This window comes from Cajanus cajan, chromosome 3 (genome assembly GCF_000230855.2).
Source record: "Cajanus cajan strain Asha chromosome 3, NIPB_CcT2T_4, whole genome shotgun sequence".
NCBI classification, from domain to species: Eukaryota; Viridiplantae; Streptophyta; class Magnoliopsida; order Fabales; family Fabaceae; genus Cajanus; species Cajanus cajan.
Window position 1 is genome coordinate 66,105,209 of NC_138519.1, and position 8,274 is coordinate 66,113,482.

Genomic DNA, 8,274 nt, shown 5'->3' on the forward strand with positions numbered 1-8,274 from the left:
TAATAGAGTATGAAATTTACATGAAAAATAGTAATTTACAAAATAATAGTTTAAGAATAAAATTGAAATTAAAATGTATATGAAAAAAGACTTATGACCGTTATAATAATTTATTATAGTTATAAATGACTTGATTGGACTGCACATAAACCAATCATTTTAGTTATATATATATATATATATATAGTTTCAATTATTATATTTTTATATTATACATTCTACTACTAATCTTATATATTATATCTTAATTCTCAACTAATTTTAAAATAAAATAATTTGACATATACTTTCATTTTTGCTGATTAGTGTAATAATAAGAAATATCTTGAAGTATAATGTGTTAGAACCAAATTTAAGCTTTTGATGAGAACTATCATCTATATAAAATTAAACTCTATCATGTTAATCACTAGAAACAACAAGCAGAAGCGTACTTGAATTCATAATGATAAGAGAGCTGTGCGGTTTGGCCTTCCAGATCAACATGTATTCTCTTGAGAGAACCCTTTAATTATCTCTCTGTCTCTCTCTAATAATGGGATGTCAGAAAAGAAAAGAACGTAGTGTGATCTGGGGAGCTAACCTATTTATAGACCGTCATAAGGTCTTTTGGTATTTTTATTTTAACTCATCACAAAATAGAATTACCCTTTAGTTACCACATATTAAAGGTCCCATAACCTTTCAGATACATAATTGTCAAAATAATTTATACGTCATTAGATCACTTTAATTTGTCATTATGTGTCTTTAATATATAATTATTCACATATAAGACCAACGTTGGATTAAGGATCCAACAATCTCCCACTTGGACTATATGTGTAACCTTATAATTATATAATCATAAAATGCATCTTTTACCAATTCGGTTCATCAATCATACCAACATAGGATCAAAGCAGTCTTTGTTACATTTAATTTGTCGTAACTAAACCCATCAATGGTCACATATATTGATACAAATGAATAACATGAATCATGATATGGATGTGTAGTATGAAATTTTCATGTAATGTGATCTTAACATGCCTAATTCCAATAGGTCCTCGTTAAACCTTAGTGAGATCAAACCATGACAAAATCAAAGTTTCAATATACCAAAACTTTATTTCTACAGAAAATATACTTAAACCATACATATATTGAAAAATATGTCTATGTCATAGAAGCATTCATAAAAGTACAAACTCCCACTGAACATCACTTAAAGACATAACACCCATATGAGCAGTGTGCTCATGAAACATTTTGGGTGGTAATCCTTTAGTAAGAAGATCCGCAACCATGGAGTTTGTGCCAATATGTTCTATAGACAATTGTTTACTTTGAACTCTTTCTTTAACAACTAGGAACTTGATGTCTATGTGTTTAGACTTTTTCGAGCTTTTGTTGTTGTTGGAAAATAAAATTGCTGATTTATTATCACAAAATAACTTAAGTGGTCTTTCTATACCATCTACTATACGCAAGCCTGTGACAAAATTTCGCAGCCAAATTCCATGATTAAATGCCTCATAACAAGCTATGAATTCAGCTGCCATAGTAGAAGAGGCTATAAGAGATTGTTTAGCACTCTTCCATGAAAACCTCCAGCTAGCATGTATATATAGCCTGATGTAGATTTCATACTGTCTTGGCATCTAGCGAAATCGAAGTCAGTATACCCAATGATCTCAAGATGATCCAACCTCTGATATATGAGCATATAATCTTTTGTTCTCTTTAAGTACCACATGACTCACTTAACTGCTTTCCAATGATCCAATCCAAGATTACTCAAATATCTGCCTAACATCCTTGTAACGTACGCAATATCTGGACGCGTACAAACTTGAGCATACATAAGACTTCCTACTGCTAATGCATAAGGAATCTTTTGCATCTCATTTTCTTCAAAGTCATTCTTAGGGCACTGAGCGAGACTAAACTTGTCTCCCTTAGCCACAGGGGTATTACCTGGTTTGCAATCTTGCATGCCATATCTCTTGAGAACCTTTTCGATATAACCTTTTTGAGACAACCCAAGAGTACCTCGAGAACGATCTCGGTGTATCTGTATGCCCAATACAAAAGATGCATTACCAAGATCTTTCATCTCAAAGTTCTTATTAGATAGAAATATCTTGGTTTCATGCAATAAATTTATATCGTTGCTGGCAAGCAAAATATCATCAATATACAAAACTAGAAAAATATACTTGCTCCCACAAAACTTATGGTATATACAATCATCAACTAAAGTCACTTCAAAACCACACGAGGTGATCACATGATGAAACTTGAAATACCATTGTCGAGATGCTTGCTTGAGCCCATAGATGGATTTCTTAAGTTTTCAAACCAAATTCTTTGAATCTTTTGAAATAAAGTTTTCTGGTTGCATCATATAAATTGTCTCATCAATGTTACCATTGAGAAACGTTGTCTTTACATCCATTTGATGTAACTCAAGATCGAAATGCGCCACTGATGCCATTATAGTCCTAAAGAGTCTTTAGAAGAAATCGGAGAAAAAATTTCTTTATAGTCAATACCTTCTTTCTGAGTAAATCCCTTTGCCACATCACCTTTCAAATCCCTCTTGGTCTTAAATATCCATTTGCAACCAATGGATTTCGCACCTTCTAGTAATGGAAAAAGATCGCAAACGTCATTGTCCCTCATGGACTTAATCTCTTCATTCATGGCATCAATCCACTTTTGAGAATTAGAACTTTCCATGGCTTGATGAAAGTTAATTGGATCATCTTCCATCAGTCCAATTCCAACCTCATGTTCATGGAGAGACACAATATAGTCATCTGGTATTGCACTTCTTCTTTCTCTAGTGGATTTCCTTAATGGCATACGTTCTTGAGGAGGAAGAGTTTGTTCTTCTGGAACAACTTTTTGCATAAGATATTTGACATTGTCTTGATTTGTTGTGTCTTGAACAAAGTCAAGAAGAGGATCCTGAACAATGTCAATAACACCTGTGGGAATATCAACATATTCCTCTTCAAATACAAAGTCCTTAATTATATCTCCCCTTGCAAAATCGACATCCTCAAAGAACTGAGCATTTCCTGATTCGAAAATCGACTTAGTTGTGGGATCATAAAATTTATACCCCCTGGATCTTTCAGAGTATATCCAACAAAATAACAACTTATAGTTCTTGGGTCCAGTTTCTTTTCACTTGGCCTTATAAGCCCTTGCTTCAGCTGGACAACCCCAAACATGTAAGTATTTTAAACTAGGCTTTTTGCCTGTCCAAAGTTCATAAGGGGTTTTTCCAGTTGCTTTTGTTGGAACTCTATTAAGGATATATCGCTGCAGTTTTAAGGGCTTTTCCCTAGAGTGACTTTGGTAAAGTAGAATGACTAATCATACTCCTTATCATATCTTTAAGCGTTCTATTTCGTCTTTCAGCAACACCATTCATAGTGGGCGAACCCGGCATAGTGTACTGTGGGACGATACCATATTCCTCTAGGAATTTAGCAAATGGTCCTGAACGTTGTTCACCTGATCCGTCATATCTACCATAGTATTCACCACCACGGTCAGAGCTGACGCTTTTAATTATTTTGTTGAGTTGGTTCTCAACTTCAACTTATAATTTTTGAACACGTCCAATGACTTTGCCTTTTCATGAATGAGATAAATGTAGCCATATCCTGAAAAATCGTCTATGAACGTTATAAAATATTGTTGACCATTCCATGCTACCATAGGAAATGGTCCACAAATATCTGTATGTATAAGTTCTAAGACATCCAAAGTCCTATTGGCCTCAAATCTCCTTTTGTTGTTTTGTTTCCCCTTTATACAATTGATACAAATATCAAAATCTGTAAAATCTAAAGGGTTTAGAATTTTGTCTGACACAAGTCTTTTTATTCTCAATTTAGAGATGTGACCTAATCGTCTATGCCATAACGCAACTGAATTCTCATTAGTTAATTTTCTCTTTATGCCTCGAGTACTTAATTGTAGATTCATTAAATGAAGCAATCGTATCAATGAAATAAAGATTATCATAACCTGATAAAAAACCAGAACCAACCAATTTTGAATCATGAAACAAACTAAATTTTCCACTCCTAAATGAACAAGAATAACCAAATTTGTCCAAAACAGAAATAGAAATTAAATTTCGTCTAAAAGATGGTACAATAAATGTTTCATCAAGATCCAAATAAAAACCAGTTTTTAACAATAATCTAAATTTTCCAATTGCTTCAACTTGAACCGTCTTACCATCACCCACATAGATGTATCTTTCACCATCATTTGGTTTTCGGCAACTCCGGCAACCCTGCATAGACACATTGATGTGAGTTGTTGCACCAGAATCTATCCACCATGTGTGTCTAGGTACAAAAGTTAAATTAACCTCAGAACAAACCAAGTTGAGAAGCATACCTTTCTTAGCATGCCATGCGTGATAATTAGTGCAATGTTTCTTCACATGCCCTACAGCTCCACAAAAGAAACAACCATTGCCTTCAAATTCATTTGATTTCTCTTGTTGTTTCCTTTGAGTTGCTGTAACTGCAACTTCCTTATCCTTTTTCCTTTTCAATCCCTTGCCCTTATACTTTGAGGTAGAGGCAATATGAGCACTTTCTGTCTTATCTAGCTTCAATCTTTCTTCTTCCTGAACACAATGTGAGATGAGCTCATTTAGAGACCAAGTCTCTTTCTGACAATTATGCTCACCTTAAACTGACCAAATTGTGTTGGAAGAGAAATCAGAACTAAATGCACCAACAAGTCCTCAGAGAGTTCTAACTTAAGTGCTTTTAGTTTTGAAGCAATATGAGACATCTCCATGATGTACTCCCTAATGTTGCCTTTACCCATATACTTCTTTGAAATTAGGTTTGCCAAGAGTGTACCTATCTCAGACTTTTCATTCTTAACAAACCTCTTTTCAATTTCTGCAAGGAACTCTTTAATTGTATTTATATTTTCAGATATTGTGCCTCGAAATGCTTCTGGAATGGCTTTCTTCATGATCATTAGACTCATGCGATTTGACTTCTCCCACATTTCCATTTCCCTTTTATTTTCAGAGGTACTTGTATCCGTAAGATGTGGGGGTGAGTCTATCCTTAACGCAAGATCAAGATCCATTACTCCAAGAATTATTAAGACATTGTCTTTCCAGGACTTGAAGTTTGAGCCATTTAATACAAGAATAAAGTTGACATTAGCAGTAATATTGGCAGGATCATTCATAACTGAATTGAGAACAACAAACAAAATACACTCATATAAGTCTCAAAAAATATTAATTAATATATTAAAAGTTGGACATAATATATATTAATGTACCAGTTTAAAACCAAATGAATTTATAATTTAAAGACGAATTAAATTCGTAATTGAATTCGAAATCAATTGCAATATATAACATATCAATTTAAAAATGAATTTAATTCGTAATTGAAATCGAAATCAATTAGCATAAAGAGATATAATAATATATTAATTTAATACATAATATGTGAGAATCATCAAGAAATTTATATCAAAATATAAAAGACTATTATTTGATTCTTCATAACCTATTAGTCGTATATCCCAAAATTGATATAAAAATCATACCTTTCATACAATATAATTTACTAAATTCAATACATGCTTGCAAATGTTCAATATATCATATATCATATATCAAACAAATATAATGTATCAAACGCAAACCAAAAGTTCAGACTAATTAAATATAGTATGCGTCTGACATAATAAGCAATATATCACCTTAAAATTAATTAAAATTGTAAATTGAAACTGAAACCAATCCAATCAATTGCATTCAACCATAGTAATGAATACAAATTGTAGAAATAAACTTTACTGGAAGCAAACTCCATTAAAATCAAATAAACAACTAGCATTCCATGTTACGGTGCATATGAAAATCCATTTTCCAAATTACATAAAGGAATTTCAAAAAATATATAAATAAATAAATCATCCAACAATTAAAGTCCTTTTCTCTTTACTATAATATTCAGAAGATACATATATTGGATTTTCTTTCAACTGTAAATGCATGGTGAATTTATATAATAATATAATGAAGAAACATGTCCAAAATATTCCTAATGATCAAACATGATAAAAGGCTTTGATACCGATTGTTAGAACCAAATTTAAGCTTTTGATGAAAACTATCATCTATATAAAATTAAACTCTATCATGTTAATCACTAGAAACAATAAGCGGAAGCGTACCTGAATTCATAATGATAAGAGAGCTGTGCAGTTTGGCCTTCTAGATCAACACGTACTCTCTTGAGAGAACCCTTTAATTATCTCCTCTCTGTCTCTCTCTGATAATGGGATGTCAGAAAAGAAAAGAACGTAATATGATATAGACCATCATAAGATCTTTTGGTATTTCTATTTTAACCCATCACAAAATAGAATTACCCTTTAGTTACCACACATTAAAGGTCTCATAACCTTTCAGATACATAACTGTCAAAATAATTTATATGTCATTAGATCACTTTAATTTAACATTATGTGTCTTTAATATATAATTATTCACATATAATACTAACGTTAGATTAAGAATCCAACATAATGTTAAAATAGTATAATAATATTAACAGTGTAATGGTTAAAATAAACAATTTAAAAAGAAGGGAAAAAAAATAATAAAATCTTACCTTATGTTAAAAAGAGATAATAAAAATTCAATAAATATTTCAAAGGTTAAAAAAGAATAAAATATAAAAAGTTAGAAGCTAGCGTTTTAAAAAACACTACTTAAAGTAGTGTTTAAAAAATGCAACAATCATCTAACGAAAGCTTGTTAAATAAGGTCAACCAAACTTTTTAACTAGTAATCAAGGTTAGAAGCCAGCTAATTGTCAAACATAACCTAAATGGTCATTTTATTCCTAAATATTGTAAGTGTTGGCTATTTTCAACTTACCAAATTCTTATTTTAGTGTAAAATTTTACAAAAATGTCATTCATTTAATTTTCTTACTTCATTTTCCTTTTTTTTCTGGAAGATTAAAATAAATGACATTTTGCAAAGTTAGTGATAAAAACTAATGCTTATAAACTTATAAATTAAACTAGAGGTTTTACTCATTATTTTTCGTTAATAATTGAACTAAATTGAATAAAAATTATAAGAGTGAATTATATTTTAGTCCTTAATAGTGTATAGTGTTGTTATATTATTTTTGTAAAACTAAGAAAATTTCAATCAAATACCTAAAAGTGTAATTTATTAGACGGATTAATTCAAAATTTGAAAAATATACTATATAAGCAATAATATTAGGATATATTTAAGAATTAAAATGATAGTAGGTAATTAAGTTTATAAACTTAGATGAAAAAACTAAAAAATTTAGAAATTTTGATAGTATTGTTAATTTCAAAGATTAATGTGACAAGACATTACATACAATGACCAAAATAGTAAGTTGCTCAAATTATAAAAGGTTAACATTTGCAATAATAAAAATTGAATATCATTTAAACCTTGTAAATTAAAGAAATCATATGACCACTAATGAATTATATTAACATCTCAATCCGATGGATTGATATAATGGTTAAGTATTATACACTCACATATTATAAGGACGATTTATGTAGTAAAAAATCTGTATTCAACGAGATAACTTATTAGACTAATTGAACAAAATTAATATTTAACTCAATGGGACGAAAAATACTCATGATAGGATGAAAAAAATTTACACTTAACTCACAAAAATTTGTTTTCCTTTTAGTTTCATAAGTTCATACAAAATATATATTTTTGAAGAACATTTTTTTTTTCTGTAAACATTAAATCATGAAAATTTTATTGTATTCAATTAGAGAAGACTTTAGGAGTTTAACCAATCTCATAGTAGGTCTAATATACTCGTAGTGTGTTCTTGTCGTGATTTACTTATTGAGACGACTGTAAAGTTCACCAACTCCCATGTTATCACATAACTACCAAAGTATACGATTGTGAAGTTCACCAACTCTCATGTTACTTCACACAACTACCAAAGTTCAATTTTAAAGTGATACCAACCACAATAATGACATTTTTTTTTAAAAGAATTGAATTACAACAGCACCGCAATAGTACAATTGACTGGTTGATAAAGTTTAACAATGAAATAATTATATTTCTCTTTTTGTAAACATGTCATGAATTTCCCACGGGTACCAACCCTGTGACATTAGCCACGTTCATTAATGTCCCGATAAGGTAGCTTATGTCACTTGCCCATAGTTCTCAGCACGTCTTCA